The sequence below is a fragment of the Metopolophium dirhodum genome, chromosome 9 (genome assembly GCF_019925205.1).
Source record: "Metopolophium dirhodum isolate CAU chromosome 9, ASM1992520v1, whole genome shotgun sequence".
Taxonomy (NCBI): domain Eukaryota; kingdom Metazoa; phylum Arthropoda; class Insecta; order Hemiptera; family Aphididae; genus Metopolophium; species Metopolophium dirhodum.
In genome coordinates this window covers 31,450,905-31,476,203 of record NC_083568.1, presented here as the reverse complement: position 1 = coordinate 31,476,203, position 25,299 = coordinate 31,450,905, and the positions used below count along the sequence as shown (strand labels likewise).

At 29.0% G+C, this 25,299-nt stretch overlaps 1 long non-coding RNA gene across 1 annotated transcript; it reads right to left on the bottom strand.

Annotated features, from left to right (window-relative positions):
- Positions 1-23,868: 23,868 nt before the first annotated feature.
- On the bottom strand, positions 23,869-25,197 carry LOC132951800 (uncharacterized). Its single transcript, XR_009665418.1, has 3 exons — positions 24,797-25,197; positions 24,207-24,725; positions 23,869-24,110 (listed from the first exon to the last, which is right to left on the bottom strand). It is a non-coding gene; the product is annotated as an uncharacterized LOC132951800 (long non-coding RNA).
- Between the last annotated feature and the right edge of the window lie 102 nt (positions 25,198-25,299).

Below are 25,299 nucleotides of genomic sequence, written 5' to 3'. Positions count from 1 at the left end.
TTAGTTTATTAAAGAATGATTATTCATAGGGCACCAAGTTATCAATTTTCAAGTCAATATAAAATATTCAACTTGTGTTACAATACTAAAAAGAAAAAATTGAAGGAGGGTGTTGGCGCCCGCAGGCAAATGTATTTTAGAAAACCAAAAAAAAAATTTTAAAAAAATTTAACAGTAGGAATACACATTACAAAGTACAAACTAAAATACCCAGAATCGTAAACAGAAAAAAATATTCAAAATATGGATTTCATTAAACAAGGATTATTCAAAGGGTACCAGATTGTCATTGTTTAAAAAGTTTGGCTAGAGGTTAAATCATAAAAAAAAAATTGAAGAAGGGTGCTGGCGCCCGCAGGCAAATGCATTTTAGGAAACCAAAAAAAAATTTTAAAAAATTTTAACTTTAGGAATACACATTACAAAGTACAAACTAAAATGCCCAGAACCTTAAACAGAAAAAACTATTCAAAATATTTAGTTTATTAAAGAATGATTATTCATAGGGCACCAAGTTATCAATTTTCAAGTCAATATAAAATATTCAACTTGTGTTACAATACTAAAAAGAAAAATTTGAAGGAGGGTGTTGGCGCCCGCAGGCAAATGTATTTTAGAAAACCAAAAAAAAAATTTTAAAAAAATTTAACAGTAGGAATACACATTACAAAGTACAAACTAAAATACCCAGAATCTTAAACAGAAAAAAATATTAAAAATAGGGATTTCATTAAACAAGGATTATTCAAAGGGTACCAGATTGTCATTGTTTAAAAAGTTTGGCTAGAGGTTAAACCATAAAAACAAAATTGAAGGAGGGTATTGGCGCCCGCAGGCAAATGCATTTTAGGAAACCAAAAAAAAGTTTTGAAAAAATTTTAACTGTAGGAATACACATTACAAAGTACAAACTAAAATGCCCAGAATCTTAAACAGAAAAAACTATTCAAAATATTTAGTTCATTAAAGAATGATTATTCATAGGGCACCAAGTAATCAATTTTCAAGTCATTATAAAATATTCAACTTGTGTTACAATACTAAAAAGAAAAAATTGAAGGAGGGTGTTGGCGCCCGCAGGCAAATGTATTTTAGAAAACCAAAAAAAAAATTTTAAAAAAATTTAACAGTAGGAATACACATTACAAAGTACAAACTAAAATACCCAGAATCTTAAACAGAAAAAACTATTCAAAATATTTAGTTCATTAAAGAATGATTATTCATAGGGCACCAAGTTATCAATTTTCAAGTCAATATAAAATATTCAACTTGTGTTACAATACTAAAAAGAAAAAATTGAAGGAGGGTGTTGGCGCCCGCAGGCAAATGCATTTTAGGAAACCAAAAAAAAATTTTGAAAAAATTTAACATTAGGAATACACATTACATAGTACAAACTAAAATGCCCAGAATCGTAAACAGAAAAAAATATTCAAAATATGGATTTCATTAAACAAGGATTATTCAAAGGGTACCAGATTGTCATTGTTTAAAAAGTTTGGCTAGAGGTTAAATCAATAAAAAAAAATTGAAGAAGGGTGCTGGCGCCCGCAGACAAATGCATTTTAGGAAACCAAAAAAAATTTTTAAAAATTTTAACTGTAGGAATACACATTACAAAGTACAAACTAAAATGCCCAGAACCTTAAACAGAAAAAACTATTCAAAATATTTAGTTTATTAAAGAATGATTATTCATAGGGCACTAAGTTATCAATTTTCAAGTCAATATAAAATATTCAACTTGTGTTACAATACTAAAAAGAAAAATTTGAAGGAGGGTGTTGGCGCCCGCAGGCAAATGTATTTTAGAAAACCAAAAAAAAAATTTTAAAAAAATTTAACAGTAGGAATACACATTACAAAGTACAAACTAAAATACCCAGAATCTTAAACAGAAAAAAATATTAAAAATATGGATTTCATTAAACAAGGATTATTCAAAGGGTACCAGATTGTCATTGTTTAAAAAGTTTGGCTAGAGGTTAAACCATAAAAACAAAATTGAAGGAGGGTATTGGCGCCCGCAGGCAAATGCATTTTAGGAAACCAAAAAAAAATTTTAAAAAATTTTAACTGTAGGAATACACATTACAAAGTACAAACTAAAATGCCCAGAATCTTAAACAGAAAAAACTATTCAAAATATTTAGTTCATTAAAGAATGATTAATCATAGGGCACCAAGTTATCAATTTTCAAGTCAATATAAAATATTCAACTTGTGTTACAATACTAAAAAGAAAAAATTGAAGGAGGGTGTTGGCGCCCGCAGGCAAATGCATTTTAAAAAAGAAAAAAATTTAAATAAATTATATTGTGGAAATACACACTACAAACCTCAAACTAAAATGCCCAGAACCGTAAACAGAAAAAAATATTAAAAACATGAATTTCATTAAACAAGGATTATTCAAATGGTACCAGATTGTCAATATTTAAAAAGTTTGCCTAGAGGTTAAATCATAAAAAAAAAATGGAAGGAGGGTGTTGGCACCCGCAGGCAAATGCATTTTAGGAAATCAAAAAAAAATTTTGAAAAAATTTAACTGTAGGACTACACATTACAAAGTACAAACTAAACTGCCCAGAATCGTAAACAGAAAAAAATATTCAAAATATTTAGTTCATTAAGGAATGATTATTCACAGGGCACTAAGTTATCAATTTTCAAGTCAATACAAAATATTCAACTAGAGTTGCATTACTAAAAAAAAAAATTGAAGGAGGGTGTTGGCGCACGCAGGCAAATGCATTTTAAAAAAGAAAAAAAAATTAAATAAATTATAGTGTGGAAATACACACTACAAACCTCAAACTAAAATGCCCAGAATCGTAAACAGAAAAAAATATTCAAAATATTTAGTTCATTAAAGAATGATTATTCATAGGCCACCAATTTATCAATTTTCAAGTCAATATAAAATATTCAACTTGTGTTACATTACTAAAAAGAAAAAATTGAAGGAGGGTGTTGGCGCACGCAGGCAAATGCATTTTAGGAAACCAAAAAAAATTTTGTAAAAATTTAACTGTAGGAATACACATTACAAAATACAAACTAAAATGCCCAGAATCTTAAACAGAAAAAAATATTCAAAATATTTAGTTCATTAAAGAATGATTATTCACAGGGCACTAAGTTATCAATTTTCAAGTCAATACAAAATATTCAACTAGAGTTGCATTACTAAAAAAAAAAATTGAAGGAGGGTGTTGGCCCCAGCAGGCAAATGCATTTTAAAAAAGAAAAAAAAATTAAATAAATTATATTGTGGAAATACACACTACAAACCTCAAACTAAAATGCCCAGAATCGTAAACAGAAAAAAATATTAAAAATATGAATTTCATTAAACAAGGATTATTCAAATGGTACCAGATTGTCAATATTTAAAAAGTTTGGCTAGAGGTTAAATCATAAAAAAAAAATGGAAGGAGGGTGTTGGCACCCGCAGGCAAATGCATTTTAGGAAACCAAAAAAAAATTTTGAAAAAATTCAACAGTAGGAATGCACATTACAAAGTTCAAACTAAAATACCCAGAATCTTAAACATAAAGAATTTTTCAAAATATTTAGTTCATTCAAAAATGATTATTCATAGTGCACCAAGTTATCAATTTTCAAGTCAATACAAAATATTCAACTAGAGTTGCATTAGTGAAAAGAAAAAATTGAAGGAGGGTGTTGGCACCCGCAGGCAAATGCATTTTAGGAAACCAAAAAAAAAATTTTAAAAAAATTTAACAGTAGGAATACACATTACAAAGTACAAACTAAAATACCCAGAATCTTAAACAGAAAAAAATATTAAAAATAGGGATTTCATTAAACAAGGATTATTCAAAGGGTACCAGATTGTCATTGTTTAAAAAGTTTGGCTAGAGGTTAAACCATAAAAACAAAATTGAAGGAGGGTATTGGCGCCCGCAGGCAAATGCATTTTAGGAAACCAAAAAAAAGTTTTGAAAAAATTTTAACTGTAGGAATACACATTACAAAGTACAAACTAAAATGCCCAGAATCTTAAACAGAAAAAACTATTCAAAATATTTAGTTCATTAAAGAATGATTATTCATAGGGCACCAAGTTATCAATTTTCAAGTCAATATAAAATATTCAACTTGTGTTACAATACTAAAAAGAAAAAATTGAAGGAGGGTGTTGGCGCCCGCAGGCAAATGTATTTTAGAAAACCAAAAAAAAAATTTTAAAAAAATTTAACAGTAGGAATACACATTACAAAGTACAAACTAAAATACCCAGAATCTTAAACAGAAAAAACTATTCAAAATATTTAGTTCATTAAAGAATGATTATTCATAGGGCACCAAGTTATCAATTTTCAAGTCAATATAAAATATTCAACTTGTGTTACAATACTAAAAAGAAAAAATTGAAGGAGGGTGTTGGCGCCCGCAGGCAAATGCATTTTAGGAAACCAAAAAAAAATTTTGAAAAAATTTAACATTAGGAATACACATTACATAGTACAAACTAAAATGCCCAGAATCGTAAACAGAAAAAAATATTCAAAATATGGATTTCATTAAACAAGGATTATTCAAAGGGTACCAGATTGTCATTGTTTAAAAAGTTTGGCTAGAGGTTAAATCATAAAAAAAAAATTGAAGAAGGGTGCTGGCGCCCGCAGACAAATGCATTTTAGGAAACCAAAAAAAAATTTTAAAAAATTTTAACTGTAGGAATACACATTACAAAGTACAAACTAAAATGCCCAGAATCTTAAACAGAAAAAAATATTAAAAATAGGGATTTCATTAAACAAGGATTATTCAAAGGGTACCAGATTGTCATTGTTTAAAAAGTTTGGCTAGAGGTTAAACCATAAAAACAAAATTGAAGGAGGGTATTGGCGCCCGCAGGCAAATGCATTTTAGGAAACCAAAAAAAAGTTTTGAAAAAATTTTAACTGTAGGAATACACATTACAAAGTACAAACTAAAATGCCCAGAATCTTAAACAGAAAAAACTATTCAAAATATTTAGTTCATTAAAGAATGATTATTCATAGGGCACCAAGTTATCAATTTTCAAGTCAATATAAAATATTCAACTTGTGTTACAATACTAAAAAGAAAAAATTGAAGGAGGGTGTTGGCGCCCGCAGGCAAATGTATTTTAGAAAACCAAAAAAAAAATTTTAAAAAAATTTAACAGTAGGAATACACATTACAAAGTACAAACTAAAATACCCAGAATCTTAAACAGAAAAAACTATTCAAAATATTTAGTTCATTAAAGAATGATTATTCATAGGGCACCAAGTTATCAATTTTCAAGTCAATATAAAATATTCAACTTGTGTTACAATACTAAAAAGAAAAAATTGAAGGAGGGTGTTGGCGCCCGCAGGCAAATGCATTTTAGGAAACCAAAAAAAAATTTTGAAAAAATTTAACATTAGGAATACACATTACATAGTACAAACTAAAATGCCCAGAATCGTAAACAGAAAAAAATATTCAAAATATGGATTTCATTAAACAAGGATTATTCAAAGGGTACCAGATTGTCATTGTTTAAAAAGTTTGGCTAGAGGTTAAATCATAAAAAAAAAATTGAAGAAGGGTGCTGGCGCCCGCATACAAATGCATTTTAGGAAACCAAAAAAAAATTTTAAAAAATTTTAACTGTAGGAATACACATTACAAAGTACAAACTAAAATGCCCAGAATCTTAAACAGAAAAAACTATTCAAAATATTTAGTTCATTAAAGAATGATTAATCATAGGGCACCAAGTTATCAATTTTCAAGTCAATATAAAATATTCAACTTGTGTTACAATACTAAAAAGAAAAAATTGAAGGAGGGTGTTGGCGCCCGCAGGCAAATGCATTTTAAAAAAGAAAAAAATTTAAATAAATTATATTGTGGAAATACACACTACAAACCTCAAACTAAAATGCCCAGAACCGTAAACAGAAAAAAATATTAAAAACATGAATTTCATTAAACAAGGATTATTCAAATGGTACCAGATTGTCAATATTTAAAAAGTTTGCCTAGAGGTTAAATCATAAAAAAAAAATGGAAGGAGGGTGTTGGCACCCGCAGGCAAATGCATTTTAGGAAACCAAAAAAAAATTTTGTAAAAATTTAACTGTAGGAATACACATTACAAAATACAAACTAAAATGCCCAGAATCGTAAACAGAAAAAAATATTCAAAATATTTAGTTCATTAAAGAATGATTATTCATAGGCCACCAATTTATCAATTTTCAAGTCAATATAAAATATTCAACTTGTGTTACATTACTAAAAAGAAAAAATTGAAGGAGGGTGTTGGCGCACGCAGGCAAATGCATTTTAGGAAACCAAAAAAAAATTTTGTAAAAATTTAACTGTAGGAATACACATTACAAAATACAAACTAAAATGCCCAGAATCTTAAACAGAAAAAAATATTCAAAATATTTAGTTCATTAAAGAATGATTATTCACAGGGCACTAAGTTATCAATTTTCAAGTCAATACAAAATATTCAACTAGAGTTGCATTACTAAAAAAAAAAATTGAAGGAGGGTGTTGGCCCCAGCAGGCAAATGCATTTTAAAAAAGAAAAAAAAATTAAATAAATTATATTGTGGAAATACACACTACAAACCTCAAACTAAAATGCCCAGAATCGTAAACAGAAAAAAATATTAAAAATATGAATTTCATTAAACAAGGATTATTCAAATGGTACCAGATTGTCAATATTTAAAAAGTTTGGCTAGAGGTTAAATCATAAAAAAAAAATGGAAGGAGGGTGTTGGCACCCGCAGGCAAATGCATTTTAGGAAACCAAAAAAAAATTTTGAAAAAATTCAACAGTAGGAATGCACATTACAAAGTTCAAACTAAAATACCCAGAATCTTAAACAGAAAAAATTTTTCAAAATATTTAGTTCATTCAAAAATGATTATTCATAGTGCACCAAGTTATCAATTTTCAAGTCAATACAAAATATTCAACTAGAGTTGCATTAGTGAAAAGAAAAAATTGAAGGAGGGTGTTGGCACCCGCAGGCAAATGCATTTTAGGAAACCAAAAAAAAAATTTTGAAAAAATTTAACAGTAGGAATATACATTACAAAGTACAAACTAAAATACCCAGAATCTTAAACAGAAAAAACTATTCAAAATTTTTAGGTCATTAAAGAATGATTATTCATAGGGCACCAAGTTACCAATTTTCAAGTCAATATAAAAAAGGTGGATATGTAGATGTCACTCTGCTGTACAGTAGGTTACAAGTGGGTCACTGTAATGGATGATGTTAAATTTGAATTCAATGATATAATATCATTGTATAAGAAAAACGATTCTGAGCGAATACGGTCGGTCAGCCTATGATTTTACCAAGTATTTTTGATGATATTATTGTGAATAAAGTAATTTATATATAACCTATTTACTCGGAGCTTTGTTTTAAATTTTCAATCTTTAGCCATAAAAGTTAAACGTTTTATACATTTTTAACCACAAAATAATAAATAAATTATAAATTTGATAAATGTTGTCAAAATTTGAAATTTAAATGCTTATAAAAAAAAATTGTGCCTACGTATTTTTAATATTTTTCAACTGCTATTAGAACGATATATCAGGAGCCTTATATTAAATTTTCACGCTTTTTTACCCAACAAATAAAAATTTATTGATATTTATAGAAAAAAAAAACTAAAAAAATTGAAAACTGACAATGTTCGTAAACAGCTCAAAAAGAGTCAAAATATTTTCAACATTTTATGGTGTATAGAAAATGCTAATATGAACATTCAGTGAAATTTTCAAGTATCTACAGTCATTCGTTTTTTAATTACAATAAAATAAGAAAATTGTTACATGAGAAATCGAGTAAATATCAAATGTTGTAAAAATATAAATTTCAGACCCTCATAAAAATTTAATTTAAATTTCTTCTAGAAATTTTTTTTTTGATAATGTAGACAAACTTATGAGTAATCTTATATTACATTTTCAAATCTTAGGTTTAAAAAGAAAAATTTTTATGAATTCTCATCAAAATAATTTGCTATTTTTCGTGAACTTTCCGTATTTTGTCAAAATTTGAACTTTAAATGCTTATAATTAAAACGTGTGACTAAGGATTTTTAATTTTTTTCATCTGCCTTTGAAACAATAACCTAGGAGCCTTCTATTAAATTTTCAAGCTTTTTTAATCAACATATAAAATTTTATTGATATTTATAGAAAAAAAAACTAAAAAAATTGAAAACTGACAATGGCCGTAAACAGCTCAAAAAGAGTCAAAATATTCTGTAAATTTTATGGTGTATATAAAATGCTAATATAAACATTCGGTCAAAATTTCATGTCCCTAATTGAATGGGAAACGTGAGAGAACCTAGCCAGTCTCTTTTCAAATTATATATTATGTAGTTCAATGAAGTGAAAAAAAAATTGTTTAAGAAATCTGGGTGAAATAACACTAAACAAAAGAATACGCTGGAAGCTAAAGACTGCAATATACATTAACTACAAACCAAAAACTACGTGTTATTTACATTATAATAATGCAAATAGTTATTATGATCAGAGGTGTACCACGGTAATATATGTATTAGAAAATGTATAAAAATGAATGTTAATTATAAAGGATGCAAAGAAATTACATAAGAAAAGGTCTTGCACAGACTCTACTATGTGATTGTAATTTATGAAGGACATAAAATAATTAATTTAAAATAATATTGTGTTTGGTGGGTCTACAGTCAATATTAAATTACAAACTATAAAGTCTAAATGCAAATAAAAACATAGTAAGATATCTGTTTTAGGCCCGTTCTTACAATGTCCGGTTAAGTGTCGGTTAGCGCTAACCGGAGGTTATACTGAAATTTAACGGATAGTTGGTTCTTACATACGTCGGTTATGCAAAAAGTCTCCGGTTACCGGATGTTTTACGGTCAGATTTTTAACCGGCCGAATTCGGCCGGTTATCCTCCGGTTATCTAAAATCTGTCGGTTTGTGTTATCAATAATACACTTTATCATCGTTTTATTATTGATTTTTGTTTTAAATTCGACGTTGGAGTTTTCACGTAGTATAGTCTATACATTTTTGTTATTTTTTTTGTTACAATTAACAATTATGAATAAAGTTCTTCATAACTACTGTTTAATCGACCAAGATGAGTGTACGATGAGTGTACAATATCGTTACTCAATATGTAAAACAGTGAGATAATATCCAGTAGCCCAGTAGTAACTTATTATGATTACTTTTTATTATGATAAAAGTTAAGCTACATCATAATGTTTATACGTTATTATCATAATGAGTTACGTCCGTCGTATATTTTGAATTAAAAAAAAAAACGAAATTCAATTTTTTTGAAACAAATTTTTTGGTTTGACTATTTTTGAAAACCAAAAATCTTCAATTTTTATATTTTATAAAAATTAAAAACTGTGTCTATAACAAAATACTGAGGAGATCAAGTGACCAGTAAAAAATATTTGTTTGACTAATGGGTTCTCGAGAAAACGTAATTTAAAATCAAAACATTTTGAAAAACTTTTACGAGTTGTTTTACTCAAAAACAGTGAAGTATAGGGTTACAAACCTCGGAGATTACATTGTTTATCATAATAAGTTACATCCATTGTATATTTTGAATTTTTTAAAAAAACGAAATTCAATGTTTTTGAAATAGTTTTTAGGTTTAACTATTGTTGAACGAAGACGGTCTGCCAACCTATGATACTACTAGGGTAGTATATTTGATGATAATATTGTGAATAAAGGAATTTATATAATATAACCTATTTACGTGGAATCTTGTTTTAAATTTTCAATCCTTAGCTATAACAGTTAAACATTTTATAAAGTTTCAACTGCAAAATAATTATTAAATCTTAAATTTTGTCAAAAATCGAACTTTGAATGCTTATAAAAAAAAATTGTGACCATTTATTTTTAATATTTTTCAACTGCTATTGTAACAATATATCAGCAGCCTATATAAAATGCTAATTTAAAAATTCAGTCAAAATTTCATATGTCTACGGTAATTTGTTGTAAAGTTACACCAAAAACCAAAATCGATTTAGTCGAAAATCTATTTTGAGTAAATATTTACGTTTTTCCTTAACTTTTCTTTTGTTATTTTTTCACGGTGCTTTTGACCCCCTAAACTAGATTAACTTTCCTATTAACAAAAATATCATTGAAGAAATGTAAGCACTTTTTTTTACTGTCCTAAAAGGTGATGAAACAAAAAAAAATTTTAAATTAAAAAAAAACACACATTGTAATATTAATACATTCAATATAAGATAATAGAACCTACCTGTATTTTGGAAAATTGGAGAGGAGAAAAGAATTCAATGGGGTTTTCTTGATCTTTGATGATTTTTAAGAATTATTTGATATGTATATTAATTATAATTTGTTTTTGTAGATATATAAAAATGCTTAAAACAACAGCAGAGATAATGGAGCTGAAAGTGAAGTTTTATGGATTAGCCCGTTTCCCAAAAGTAATAGGTGCAATAGATTGTACCCACATCAAATTACAATCTCCATCGAGAGAATATGGGGAACAATACAGAAATAGAAAGGGGTATTTTTCCCTAAATTTCCCTAAATTTTTCCCTGCCAAACATCGTGGTCTGATTTTTTACATTCCAACACGTTAGAATATTTTGCGGCCAACTCGACCAACGTATTCTCTTCTGTTGCAGAGAAATTAGTGCAACGAGGTCTCTTCATATTATTTTTCGACATGTTTTTCAAAATTAAAAAACGAAACAGACACAAATGAAGAACATATAACAATATAGGACTATGCAATATTATATCGAATTATCTGACTGATAAATGATAACAACAATAATAAATGCTAACTCGAGAACGACGCATGCGTAGAACATTAAAATTTGGTCATGCGCGGTTGTTTTGGGAATCACTTGTATTATAACTGACGGTTAGTTATACGATCGTTAATCGAAGGTTGTAAGAACGGATTGTTTTAAGCTCCGGTAACCGGTATTTAACCGACGACATTACGGTTAGGTAACCAACACTTTACGAACACTTTAACCGGACATTGTAAGAACGGGCCTTAGTCTTTGTAAATATGTGCGGAAAAAAATTAGATTTAGTACAATGTAAAAAAATATGGAAAGGAAACCCTGAGAATTCTTTGACAATAGGATATAAAAACACAAAACCATATATTAAATTAAAACTATTGATTTTATACATTTTCTATTTACAAAAACTCATAAGTATTGAAAACCTTATAAAACCCTGATAAAATAATATTTTGTTTTATTTTAAATTACATTTTATAATTTGTTGTGGTAAAAAAATCATTATTTAATGTTGGCTGTATTTAAGTTTTTAATTACTATACTGGTACAACTCTTGCTGACAGTCTTTAAGACCGTGTTAAAAACTATGATAATTAGTTAACATCTAATTTCCTGCCCTATCCTAACCTAATCTAACCTAACCAAATTAATATTTAAGTATTTTCTTTCATTGTTATGTTTACAATATCGAATACCTTGATAGTTAATAGGAAAAGATCATCACAAAGCTCACGACCGGTGATGGTAGTCGTCTATCATTACCATAGCTTCAACTAACCTTAGATTTACCTAACAAACCTTCTTATGACATATTAGGACACATTGAATAAAAAGATCCTGATTCGCAGGTTGCTGAACTTAAGTGTTTGATTATCAAGTTGATCCTTAGATTGTTGACACCCTAATCCATGCTATGGATGAAGCCCATAAATAATATAGATATGGATAGTCCACGCCTATGTTAAATACATTTGAGGCCGCGTTCCCGCGGAAGGCAATTGAGACTCCTTAATAATTTATATTGATAGTCGATACTCGATTTAGGTATACTTTATTTGGCCTCAATTATTCCCCTCGAAGACCGCTGATAAGACCATTATGTTATATCTTTATTATCTATGATGGAGCCATACCCAGCTCACTCGTGTAAATAATTTGAAGCACATAAAAGCGATCAACGCGTCTCTATTATTGATTTATCAGCATCTAAGCCCAGCCCACCTTCATAATATTATTCTCTATGCAATAAGTAAATTTAAGACAAATTTGTAAATCAATGCACAGTCTCTCTATTGTACCTACTAATATTTGTGATTTCATTAATTTTCAGTATTTTGTATTATTAGATTGGGAAAACATAAGACAATATAATTTACACAAGACTGTGGCTAACCCAATCATACTTTGATAAAAGTATATGATATAAGTACCTTCTATATTTGAATTAATCGTTTTTTTTTCGGGTACTTTATTGGTGGACGGCACTTTAACTACGGTCCCTCAACTTACTGAGGCAACCTTGAGGCATTTTCTTTTAGGAAATTAATTAAATCCTCAAACATAACTCTTAATTCAAGAGTTTGTAACTAATACAATCATAATATAATATGAGTATAGTACATTTCGTAATATTTTTTTATAATATTTACTGTTAGTGAAATATTAAGTTTGTATTTCTAATATAATATATGTTATGATATTTATGGACACTTGCACCATGGCCCCTCGATATAGTAATGTGATCCATAGTTCATAGTTTTCTTTCATTTATAATAATTGTTCGGTGCGTATGCCAGTTTGGACTTTACCCTAACGTTACCGCCGCGGATAATGTCCAACGCGCGACCGTTCCGATATCTCCGGAGAGGGAACGTAATCCGTGTACCGCCAGCGGTCTCTTCCCCGCCGCATGATAGTCCGACGCAGTACCTTTGAGTCGCATTCGCTGTAGCGAGTCGAAAAGTCGCCGGTCCTCAGCCGTCTCGACAAAATATAGCGTTCGTTTTGTCGTATGTGTGTCCACTGTCCGGTATATGTGCGAACCGGTGCGCCGTCGCCGTCAATATCCGTTCTGTGATTCCGTGCCCGTCCGAGCCATTTTTGCTCACCAGTATAGTGCTCGCGTTCGTTGTCAATCGTTACGACAGCGTTGAGCACCTCGCTAAACCATTAAGCTTCGTTAAGCATTACTCAGCCGCCCGTAGCCCCTCGCGCCACGCGGTTGGTCGTTCCTACTGGTACGTGTACCTACTAAGTCGTCCGAGCACCTCGCACTTTCCCGCGTTACGCCCTCGCCGTGACCGCGTATCATTTTGGGTATAGGATATTGTCAAACCACGTCGTATCCATTTCGTCCTCGCTTCAGTTTTTTAAAGTCAAAATATTCGCACCACCAACGCAGATTGTCCAGTTACTCCGTATCAGGTCGTATCGTCTACGCTATCAAATTTTATTATCATCCACTTTTTTTTATTATTATTATTGTTTACGCTCGTACTATTTTGTCACTCGACCATTGAATTATTATTTTTTATAAGTTTATTATTTGTCATTTTTGTCCCGTTGTATTGGTGATCGCTTGTGGTCGGCCCCCAACTACTACTAACATAGTATTTAAGCGTTTTTCCCCTGTAGCAACGGTTAATATACGTCATATTTATTTGATAATTTTTTTACAGAAATTCAACGACATTGTTATTTCTCACTTTCATTTTCCGTCACCCATTTTCCATTTTCTTATTACAGTCCACTACTATCGCACGACAATTACCATACACTAACATAATTCGTGAGCGGGCAATATCTGACAATCACACATACGCCGTCGAACTGCACGGCTGCTTTAATTCAGGTTGCCTCCACACAATAATAATGCTTTTTAATATACTTTTTCATGAATTAATATTTATTACAGTTGGCTTTTATGATTTATTTGAACTATAAGTTCGTATTTTTTTTGGAAGATCCCTATTATTACAACACTGTTACCAATATGCATTTTTTTTTTGGTTAGTTAATATAATTGCATGTTTTCATGATTTCTTCGTATTTATGCTTATTTTCTTAATTTTTTTTTATATTTTCGGTTCATCCGTTACCTACCTACATACCTACCTACCGAGTGTGTAAATAATGAATTTTTTTTGTAAACCAATTTGAATTATAATTTATTATATTTAAAAAAATTTTAATAAAAACGTTTTCATTCAGTATTTTTTTGAATTTTAAGTGCATATTTTTGAATATTTCAGTGCATATATTTGCCTGTTTTTAGTGCATACACGCAGGCAAATATTTAACACTTTTTCATTGCATTAAATTCACAGCCCTGCTAATTACTTTTACTTCCAATCATAATTCCTACCACAGTTAATTTTAAATGTCAAATTGTCAACAATCAACTGCTTCTTCAACTTGATAACAGTAAGAGGATGGCAGATTTTTAGCACACCATTTATTTCTCTCTCTGACCCAATCATTTTAGTGTTTTCTTAATCGTACATTTGGTATGAAACGCGTGAGTCAAAGATGGAAAACAAATAGTGCGCTGACATCCCAACCGGCAACAAGTTTACACGAGTGAGCTGGGTATGGCTCCATCATAGATAATAAAGATATGGATAGGACATAATGGTCTTATCAGCGGTCTTCGAGGGGAACAATAAATTGAGGCTCCTTTATATCAACTATCAAATTAAAGGAGCCTCAATTGCCTTCCCCTCCGGGAACGCGGCCTCAAATGTATTTAACATAGGCGTGGACTATCCATATTATCTTTATTATCTATGGGCTTCATCCATAGCATGGATTAAGGTGTCAACAATCAAAGGATCAACTTGATAATCAAACACTTAAGTTCGGCAGACTGCAACTCAGGATTTTTTTATTCAAAGTGTCCTAATGAGTCATACGAAGGTTAGTTAGGTAAACCTATGGTTAGTTGAAGCCAAAGAGTCAATAGGGCCTTTGCAATTCAAGATCTTTTCCTACGTATTCGGCATTGTTAACATAACTATTCTACCTTTACACTTTTTCTTCCCCCGTCTCCCACAGCCACAGGTTCAGCCACTCTCATTACACATCTCCATATGATCGGTATTCTGTCTATCCATCTCTTCTTCAGTCTTCTCGCCCATCATTTCTCCGTTAAATTAACTTCTATAGCCACTCTCACTATCTCTTATCATACAGTGACCGAACCACCTAAACCTATTCTCTCTTGTTTTCACTACAATATGTACACTACCCTTAATTAATTAATTTCTTATTCTATCCACTTTTGTATCTTAACACCTTACTTATTATTCTCATATCTGCTACTCTCACTCCACTTACCTACCCTAAACTTACATTTCATTTTCATCTTTCCCTTTCATACACCAAACATTCTGAAATCCTATTGACCCATTTCCTTATCTTCGCCATATCACACACTTCCTAATTCCTATTCACTCAGTCTCTAGTTACCTACAAGTTATCGTACTTGATTATCGGTGAAAATATTTAAATATCATTGAGCGAATTCCCTACTCGAAAGAATTGCTTAAAAAAATATCATACCACACCAATTTTCTAATTTTGAACACGACTTTATTGATACCCCAATAGTGTTATACCAGTATAGTTGTATAGTTACAATACAAATATTGAAAATTTTCGGGCAACACATCCCCTGATCAATTAACTATAATAAAAAAAAACCTACTGAGAAATAAGAAAATACATACCCCGTGACGGAATCAAAATCTGCTACGAAACTTAGTCTTCGAAACACTGAAACGTTCACACATTTCAATCTGCTTATGATATATTATTCCCAGTTTGAAAATGTTCACTGACGAATACCATTTCTGAAATAACACGCATCTTATGCAGTAAAATGTTCTACAATATTCTAATGACCTATGCGTTACAGTCTACAGATTTTATATAAACCTACCAATAAATACCTAATATTAATTTTTATTACACAGAGTTTGTATTTTTAAATGTTGTATTATAATATAGATAACGGTTTTTTTACTTGGTAACCATTTATTTATTACTTGGTTTATAAACAAATTCTAATTGATATAAAATAGTAATTATATAAAAATAGTTTTATTGATCCCAATATTTAAAAATAATGTTTCAAATAAAATAATAAAAAAAATTTAAGAAATACCTATTAATTAATATGTATTACCTAAACAACAAAATAACTAAATAAATTCATGTTTTTTTTTAAACATTTCACCCCCCACCTCCTCTTACAATATTGTGTCACTCCTCCTTAGAGTGGTGCGCCCCTTAGGTTAAGAGCCCTTGAAATAGTGCATGTTAAAAAATCAGCCATATCCTCCCCCCCCACCCCTTGACAAAATCATTTGACTCATTTAGCTACTTTTTGAATTAAGAACGTACAAAACTGTACCTACCTACATAATAGTTATCAACCTATTAACCTATCAATAATATTATATTTTTTATTGTGTACACTAATCGATTGGTATATACAAAATAACGTTAAGTTATAAATAGGACGTGGATTTAAATGCATTAAAAATAAGAAAAATGCCTTAAAAATACGATTTAATGCACTTATATTACAAAGCTTAATAAAATAACCAGAAAAATTAAAAGTCCAATTTAAACGAATATAAAATAGAATTTAGATAAGACGTGTATAGGTAGTGTATTCGTTATATTTTGAGTTTCATTATAGCACATCAGTCAAATAGATGCTATTTAATATTTTAAAATAAAAAAATTCGACAGTAATTCCATATTGGCAAGTGTTGTTTTCAAACATAATGGGTACGTAAAAAAATAGAAATAGAAATTACCTTTATTTAATTGTATTTAATTTTTTTCTAATACATTTTTATAAAATTGACTTTATCCCATATAAATGTTCTAATTTCATTTTTCAATTCGTTGATAATATATGAAACAAATTCTTTGCTTGGAAAGCAATGTTTTAGAAAATTCAGAAAATGCAGTTTATATTTAAATATTATAAATAATAATTTCTGATGTATTGATGCGGAAGAGTGAGGGGGTGGACAATCAGCCGAACCGAAATCTAACATCTTAAACACTAATATAAACAATTTTTCACACACACGTCATGGTATGAAAATAAAAAAATATTTAAAATTCATGTTTATACCGATTTTCTACCGAAAAAATAAATTACTTTAATCTCAATATTATTTATTAGTCAACGATATCTTTGCTCAGAATCGTTTTTCGTTTGTTCGTTTTGTATTTTAATAATTTATACGTGGATATATTATTATTTCTAATAATTATAGTAGTTGTGTTTGTTTTATTTCATTAATTTATTTAGTACTATTATACCAATAAATTATATATTAATTAATAATTTTTAAAACATTGTGTTCAAAAAAATAAAAAAAAATGTGATTTTAATTAGAGTCTTGTAATGTACCTACCTATATTTAAAAAATAAATAAATATAATAATAACTGTTGAACTTTTAGGGACATAATAGGTAACACATTCATGTATGTAGTATTACACTATTTATATAGGTATATTTATATACCTATACGACTATATGAGTAGGTATATTATTCATAAGTGCGCACACGTCAGGATAGGTAGTTGACCATTCCGTGAATATACTTTTATGTGTACATGGTTAGGTTAGGTTAACTAACCTAGAATATAGATATTAGGTGAACAATAGAAGTTAAGTATGTGACACTAAATTAATAGTTACCTATATAACTTATAACGTTGTATTTGGAAAAAAAATTACCAGTTATTAATTAGCCATATTTTTAGATTTGGCAAAAGCTTTTGATACCGAAGATCACAGTATATTATTTAAAGCTTTCAGTAGCTATGGTATAAATAATATTTGTTTAAACTGGTTTAAGAGTTATCTTAATAAGAGGAAACAAATTACAAATATAAATGGGTTTTTAGGGCAGGAAAGTGAAGTTGTATATGGTGTACCTCAGGGAAGTATTCTCGGTCCAATTTTATTTATTATGTATATAAATAGTCTATGTGATATGAATGTCGACGGTAAAATAGTCGTATATGCAGATGATACCTGTTTGTTAGTATCAGGGTCAAATTGGGAAAACCTAAGACAAAAAACGGAAATAAATTTTAAGAAAGTAATAAGTGGTTAAATACCAAAAAACTGTCTTTGAATTTTAACAAAACTATGTTTATGGTCTTTTCAATACAAAATATTTTACCACCTTTCGAAGAATTTTCTTTTCATGAATGTTTAAATGCATCAACTTATAACTGCCCAAAAATCAATATTGTGAATAGAATAAAATATTTAGGATTAATATTCGACTGTAACCTCAAATGGAACTTACATATAAATAGCTTGTTAGTAAAATTGCGATATTTAATGTTTAAATTTCATAAATTAAAATATTTAATTTCCTCGCATTCTATGAGGATAGTTTATCTTTCTTTATACCAATCTATATTACAATATGGTATGGTAATTTGGGGTGGTGCATCTAAAAATGTTCTACAACCATTAAGGGTACAACAAAACAGTATAGTTCGTATATGTTTGAGAAAGGAGGATCTCATTAGGTCTTCCTTTTCAAACTATAAAGAGTTTAATGTGCTTCCGATCGAATTACTGTACAAAAAAACTGCTATAATGTTTGTTTATAAAAAATCTAGTTTTTTCTTTATCAAACAGAATAACAAGACAATAGGGGAAGATAGATTATTTAATATTAAAAGGTTATTCACAAATACAAGTTTTGGTCAAAAATTTATTAATTATCTGGGTCCTGTTATATTTAACTCTCTGTCGATTGATATAAAAAAAAATATTTTTAACGATTCAATTAACATTAAAAAATATGTAAACGATGTTATATTTAGTCAACTAAGTCTTTGTTTATCTTAAGTACAGTATTTATATAGAGTATTTTTGTTTGTTTATATTACAATATTTGTTATTATTTTTTTTTTAAATTATTTTTTTTTTTTTGTTACGTATTTCGAATTAAATTACTAGAAAATGATGTTTATTGTTACTCCCTGCACCACCACAAGCTTAGCTTAAAGGTGTAGGTAATTTTTTTATTATTTCTAAATACTTTGTATAATTTGTGTTTTTCAAATAATAAAAAAAAAATCTTTCAATTCAAAAAAAAAAAAAAAATTAAAATTGTATCTTATAACTATTATCAGTTATAAGTCATAACATATATTTCTATAAATTAAACCAAAATATTTATATATTCATATTAAGTACCCTGTATAGAGGTATGCACCTATTAATTATAATTATTCTACAAACAGGGACTGGAAAAACGACGACGACGTTTATATCTCGCGTATTTTATACATTTCTAGTCCGGAACTAAAATATGCGCCTACAACACTTGGATAGCACATTTTTTGTGACATTAAATATTTGTTTTAAGTCTTAAAAGTAAATTTAAGCCCCAAAAGAATATAAAAACAAACTTACTTTAATTATCGACTCTTTCGGTGGAATCCGTGACGTGTGTGAACTGCGACGCCCATGAGGAAACGCTCCAGAATACAGCCAGAACTTAGAATATTGTGATTTATGAAAAATAAAATTATACGAAACGCAGTAAGTTTTTTGCTCATATCTTCTTTGCTTATTGAAATTTTAGAATTTTTAATCGACTGTGTCTTCTGCAACGACTTTGAGATTTGCCATAGATTAAATAAATAAATGATAGATATTATACTAGGTATGTCAATATGATGAATCCACGGATATAATATTATGCAACTTTTTATATCAAAGAGTTCTGTGTTAAGGAACAATTTGTTCATTGAAATTTGATATGACAATAAGCCAAAATAGTTTATAATTTTGAATTTGAATTATAATAATATGATATAGGTATTATTTAAATTATTATTTTCGTTTATCAATTTAATTATTGATTAAGGTGGTGAATAGATATCAGAAGCACAAGAATATTTTTAGAATGATGTGTGTTTTTTTTTTAATATTTTTAATTATTTTTTCTTGTGATCTGTGTAAACGATAAGTATTCGTAATAAAGATTCAATTTTCATATATAATATTATATTATAGGCACTCAGTCTGCACCTTATGTTGGTGATTTTACACGTAATATTATTAAATTGATACTAATGATGAGTAGGTAAGTAACCTAACCTAACCTTATTGTTTAATCAAATTATTTACACGATTAGTAACTAAAAAAATATCTATGAAGTATAAACATCCGCATTTCCATTAACTATAAATTCATAATTGTATGAGCTAGACATGTTACATATATTTTTCGAAAAAACTATTTAAAAAAACAAGAATAATTCCTATTTGATGTCACACGGGTTGATCTAGCAACTGACTGCTACGACAACTGTGCAATTTTTTTAAGCATAATACGTTTTGAGAACGTCCATAAAAGAGTTTGTTTTAAGATTGTCTGTCTTGATAACAACTAATTTAATTTAAAGTGTATTGTTATATTATATTATAATGAAATTAATAATTATAGTAAAATATATAATTGCAAGACATTTAATACCTATATCTATAGCCATCTAGGGTATAAACTACATTAAAAAAGGTGTAAGTATGCTAATAAAATATATGAGGTGTATATTGTATTTATGTATATAAAAATATAAAATATAAAGATTAAGAACATTATATTGTTTTAAATACTTCGTGCAAACCTAAGGTGATACCCGGCGTCTAGTATAACATGCAAAATGGTGCGTATTAAACTTGGCGTGGTGAAACGAAGACGGTCTCGCGTATTTTATACATTGCGCTATTGGGATTAAACTTATAAATGCTTCTACGTCACGTAGTTAACAGATTGTCCATGGCAATAAATATTTAATTTAAGTCTAAAAAGTAAATGTAAAATAGTAGGTAATAATATGAAAACAAACTTACTCGTAAACATCTACTCTTCCGGTGAGACGTAGCTAGAGTGCCGCCATCGCCGAAGAAACAGCTATCTTCATCCATCGTTATCTAATCATCTCAGTATCTCACTCCGATGAGCTGGAACTTGAAAGTATCGAAATATTTTATGAAAATAACCTGATCAAACGAAATTTGCGAGTTTGTGTTACAACTTATCCGGTTTAACAGTTTGTCCGTTTATATTTGTGGCCTATTATTTTTTTGTTCACTGAAATCAAAATATACAATATATTATATTTATAATACAATAGTATTGCTGAAATTATTAGAATTGTTAACCGTCGCCGACGAATTTCGACAGTCGAAATTTTTGACGATTGCCATAGATATTATAAAATATATTATGCCATAGATATTATAAAATATATTATTTACTATGATAAATCCAAAGAACTTATATATTATTATATAAGTACTCAGTGACCTATACGGTATATTTATAAATCGTATGTTCTTTTACAGAAATCTTTGTGATCTGCAATGCACCTATTCTGGTTTTCTATTTCAATTATAGTTCGCATGCCAAATTTAACTATACAAACTGGTCCGCAAGTTTATAGACATTCTAATACATTCTCCCGCCAGTGCCAATAGACAAAGTGTTTGAGAAGTTATATTTTTTTGGTACCTAATTAATTTACAATATGAATTATTATAAGTTACCTATGTAGGTACTTGTCCAAAACTCGACTACCTGCAAATCATTGGTTTTTATGGTATAGCCTTACGAAGTTCACGATTTTCGGTGTTTTACGCACCCGTACAACGCTTTAAGTTTGCCGAGCTTAAGTATTACAAATTAATTTTTTTTTTAATCTAGGTAAATCAACGTTTTAAAATTGATGATGCACAAATCATTCTGACACCCACCCATGGTGGTTTTACATAACAAGTCGAGGGATGTTTTTGATTTTAATTGTTCGAGCAAGCGCAGTGTGGTACACCGGGTACATATGAAAATACCAAAAATTTCAATTAGTTATAATACATATAACTTAAAAATAAGACTAACCGCCAAGTTCAGACTTCCCTGTCATTTTCAGTTAAAAACTAATGATTTCCGGCAATTATTTTTTGCAATATCTTTCTTAATTCGTTGTTACTTGTAATATATACATATGCCTATTTTAAAAATATTATTCGTGGGTAATTGAAACGTCTAAAATATATTATCATATACAAATAATAATATTTCAACTTAACCGGCTACGGTATTAATAATATTTAATAATATCAATATAAATATAGTATACAATATCCTAGGCTGACAAATCGTCTCCACTTAAAATCGTTTTTCGTATACTATGATATTATATCATTGAATTCAAATTTAACACTATCCATAACAGTCGCCCACTTGTAACCTACTGTTCAGCAGAGTCACTTCCAATTTTTTTTATTAGATTTTAAGGTAAGCGATGAATGTATTGATTTTACAATGATGTGTGTTTTTTTTTAATTTTTGTGTCTGTCATCACCTTTTAAGACAGTAAAAGTGCTTGAATTTTCTTTAACAGTAACTTTTCTGATAGGAAAGTGAATCTAGTTGGTATACTATAGGGGTCAAAAGTAAAATTTTCCCAGTAGTTTTCAAAAGCGACGTGAAAAACAAAGGAAAAACGGGAATTTTTTACGCAAAGTCCGTTTTCGAGAAAATCGATTTTGGTTTTTGGTGCAATTCTAAAACAAATGACCGTAGGTACATTAAATTTTGACTGAATGTTTATATTAGCATTTTCTATACACCATAACATTTTGACTTATTTTGAGCTGTTTACGGACATTTTCAGTTTCCATTTTATTTTAGTTTTTTTTTCTATAAATATCAATAAAATGTTATTTGTTGGTTAAAAAGCTTGAAAATTTAATAGAAGGTTCCTAGGTTATTGTTTCAAAGGCAGATGAAAAAAATTAAAAATCCTTAGTCACGGTTTTTATTTATAAGCATTTAAAGTTCAAATATTGACAAAATACGGAAAAATCACGAAAATTATCAAATTATTTTGAGTTGAAAATTCATAAAAATTTTTCTTTTTCAATCTAAGATTCGAAAATGTAATACATGATTATCCATAAGTTTACCTACCTATATCAAAAAAAAAATGTCTACAAGAAAGTCAAATTAAATTTTTATGAACGTTTGAAATTCATATTTTTACAACATTTGATTCACTCGATTTCTCATGTAACGATTTTCTTATTTTGTTGTAATTAAAAAACGTATGACTGTAGATACTTGAAAATTTCACTGAATGTTTATATTAGCATTTTCTATACACGATAAAATTTTGAAAATAATTTGATTCTTTTTGAGCTGTTTACGGACATAGTCAGTTTTCAATTATTTTAGTTTTTTTTTTCTATAAATATCAATAAAATTTTATTTGTTGGGTAAAAGAGCGTGAAAATTTAATATAAGGCTGCTGATATATCGTTCTAATAGCAGTTGAAAAATATTAAAAATACATAGGCACAATTTTTTTTTATAAGCATTTAAAGTTCAAATGTTGACAACATTTATCAAATTTATAATTTATTAATTATTTTGTAGTTAAAAATGTATAAAATGTTTAACTTTTATGGCTAAGGATTGAAAATTTAAAACAAGGCTCCACGTAAATAGGTTATATATAAATTACTTTATTCACTATAATATCATCAAATATACTTGGTAATATCATAGGCTGACGGACCGTTTTCGCTCAGAATTGTTTTTCTTATACAATGGTATTATATCATTGAATTCAAATTTAACACCATCCATTACAGTGACCCACTTGTAACCTACTGTACAGCAGAGCGACATCCACTTACCCACCTTTTTTTAATTGGCCTCCCTTTTTATTTAATTCCTGATAAACGAGTTTTGGATAAGTACCTACTTACATAATAGGTACCTGTCCTACCTATATTAATTAAAAACTATTTTTAACACGACGTATTTATTTATTATTTTTGTCTTTTAGTTTATCTAATTTTGTATGATTAAAATATGTTTCCTTTATACCCGAATAATTTTTAAGTACCTACAAATAATATAGAACTCAATTTTATTTTAACAATAAATACTTTTATTAATACAGTGTTGACTTTGTAGATGGGTAACTGTACATTCAGGATTACATGCATTCAGGTGAATAATTATAAGATTGCAATGATAGATGTAAGATGTAAGATGTATTGTTGATTCATCAATACGATGCTGGGTGGACTTGAGGACTTCCCATGTTCAGCGACCGGCGTCGACCCGTTTTGTGGCACAGCGGAAACTTCGTACAGCTGACTGTTCGACAAAGACACTGTAATATTATTTGAAAAATATTATTTCGACTTAATCGTAATAACTGGGTATAATGAGTTTAATATTATATTATATTACAATAAATATTAAGTACCTATACTATTAGCTTCTAATAATTGGGACGTCATTTTTGTAGATATTGATCCGGACAAAATGATGCTGGCCCAGCGCTATGCCACGGTTTATGGCGTACCTATCCGATGAAATTGTTGGAGACTCTTTCAAACTGGGAAATCTGATAAACGGTGACGTGATCGTTACTTCGCGGCCATCATAGGGTAGACCAGAATACACCAAAATGTAGGTCATCGGGCTGTCGTCTGTATGTATGATAAAGTCCTGGAAGTGGGAATTACAATAGCCCCTAAAATGCTGTTACACCTCAACCTTAATAAAAACAAAGAATGATTAAAAAATGGCAACGGAATTGGCCTACAAATCTGAAAATAAGCTTATGGACAGATAACTTCTCAACGTAATATTATGACCGATCCAATAATAACTTTCCATAGGTACATCAGACCGATGTGCGACGGCTGCTCACCAAACGTATCGTCATCCACTAGATAACTTTGGTAATTTTTCAAACTATACCGCTCATTCTTGTGGAATGCTAAAGAATATTAATTTATTAGATAAATATTATACTATAACAATTTTTAAATATAAACGTTTTCAACTCACAGTTATGCAGATGGATGTCGACCGGTTTGGGAGCGACGTCTGATACGCCATTGTTCTAATGAATTCAAACATAAATAATATATTTTTATAATATTTTTATATGTATATAGGTACGGTTAGCTGTTAGGTATATTAAATTTGATGAGTCGCGTGTTGTAATAATTACTCGCCTAAAGATATAGGTTATTAATAATAATTAATAATTAACAACTTCGGCGAGTTTTCAATCTTAAAAAGTGGACTGTATTAAAATGATATACACCACACAACATAAAATAAATATAAATAATAATTAGCATCCGTATAATACATATTATGTGAGGGATGTAGGCGCCCACCTACTATATAATATAATATTGAACCGATTGCTCGATATTCGAGACAATAATATATAATAATAATATAAAACGCCGCGAAGGCAATATAAAAAATAAACAAACAAGACACCAAACAATGATATGGTATCATAAACCATGATTTGTTGATATACAATCAATGATAAT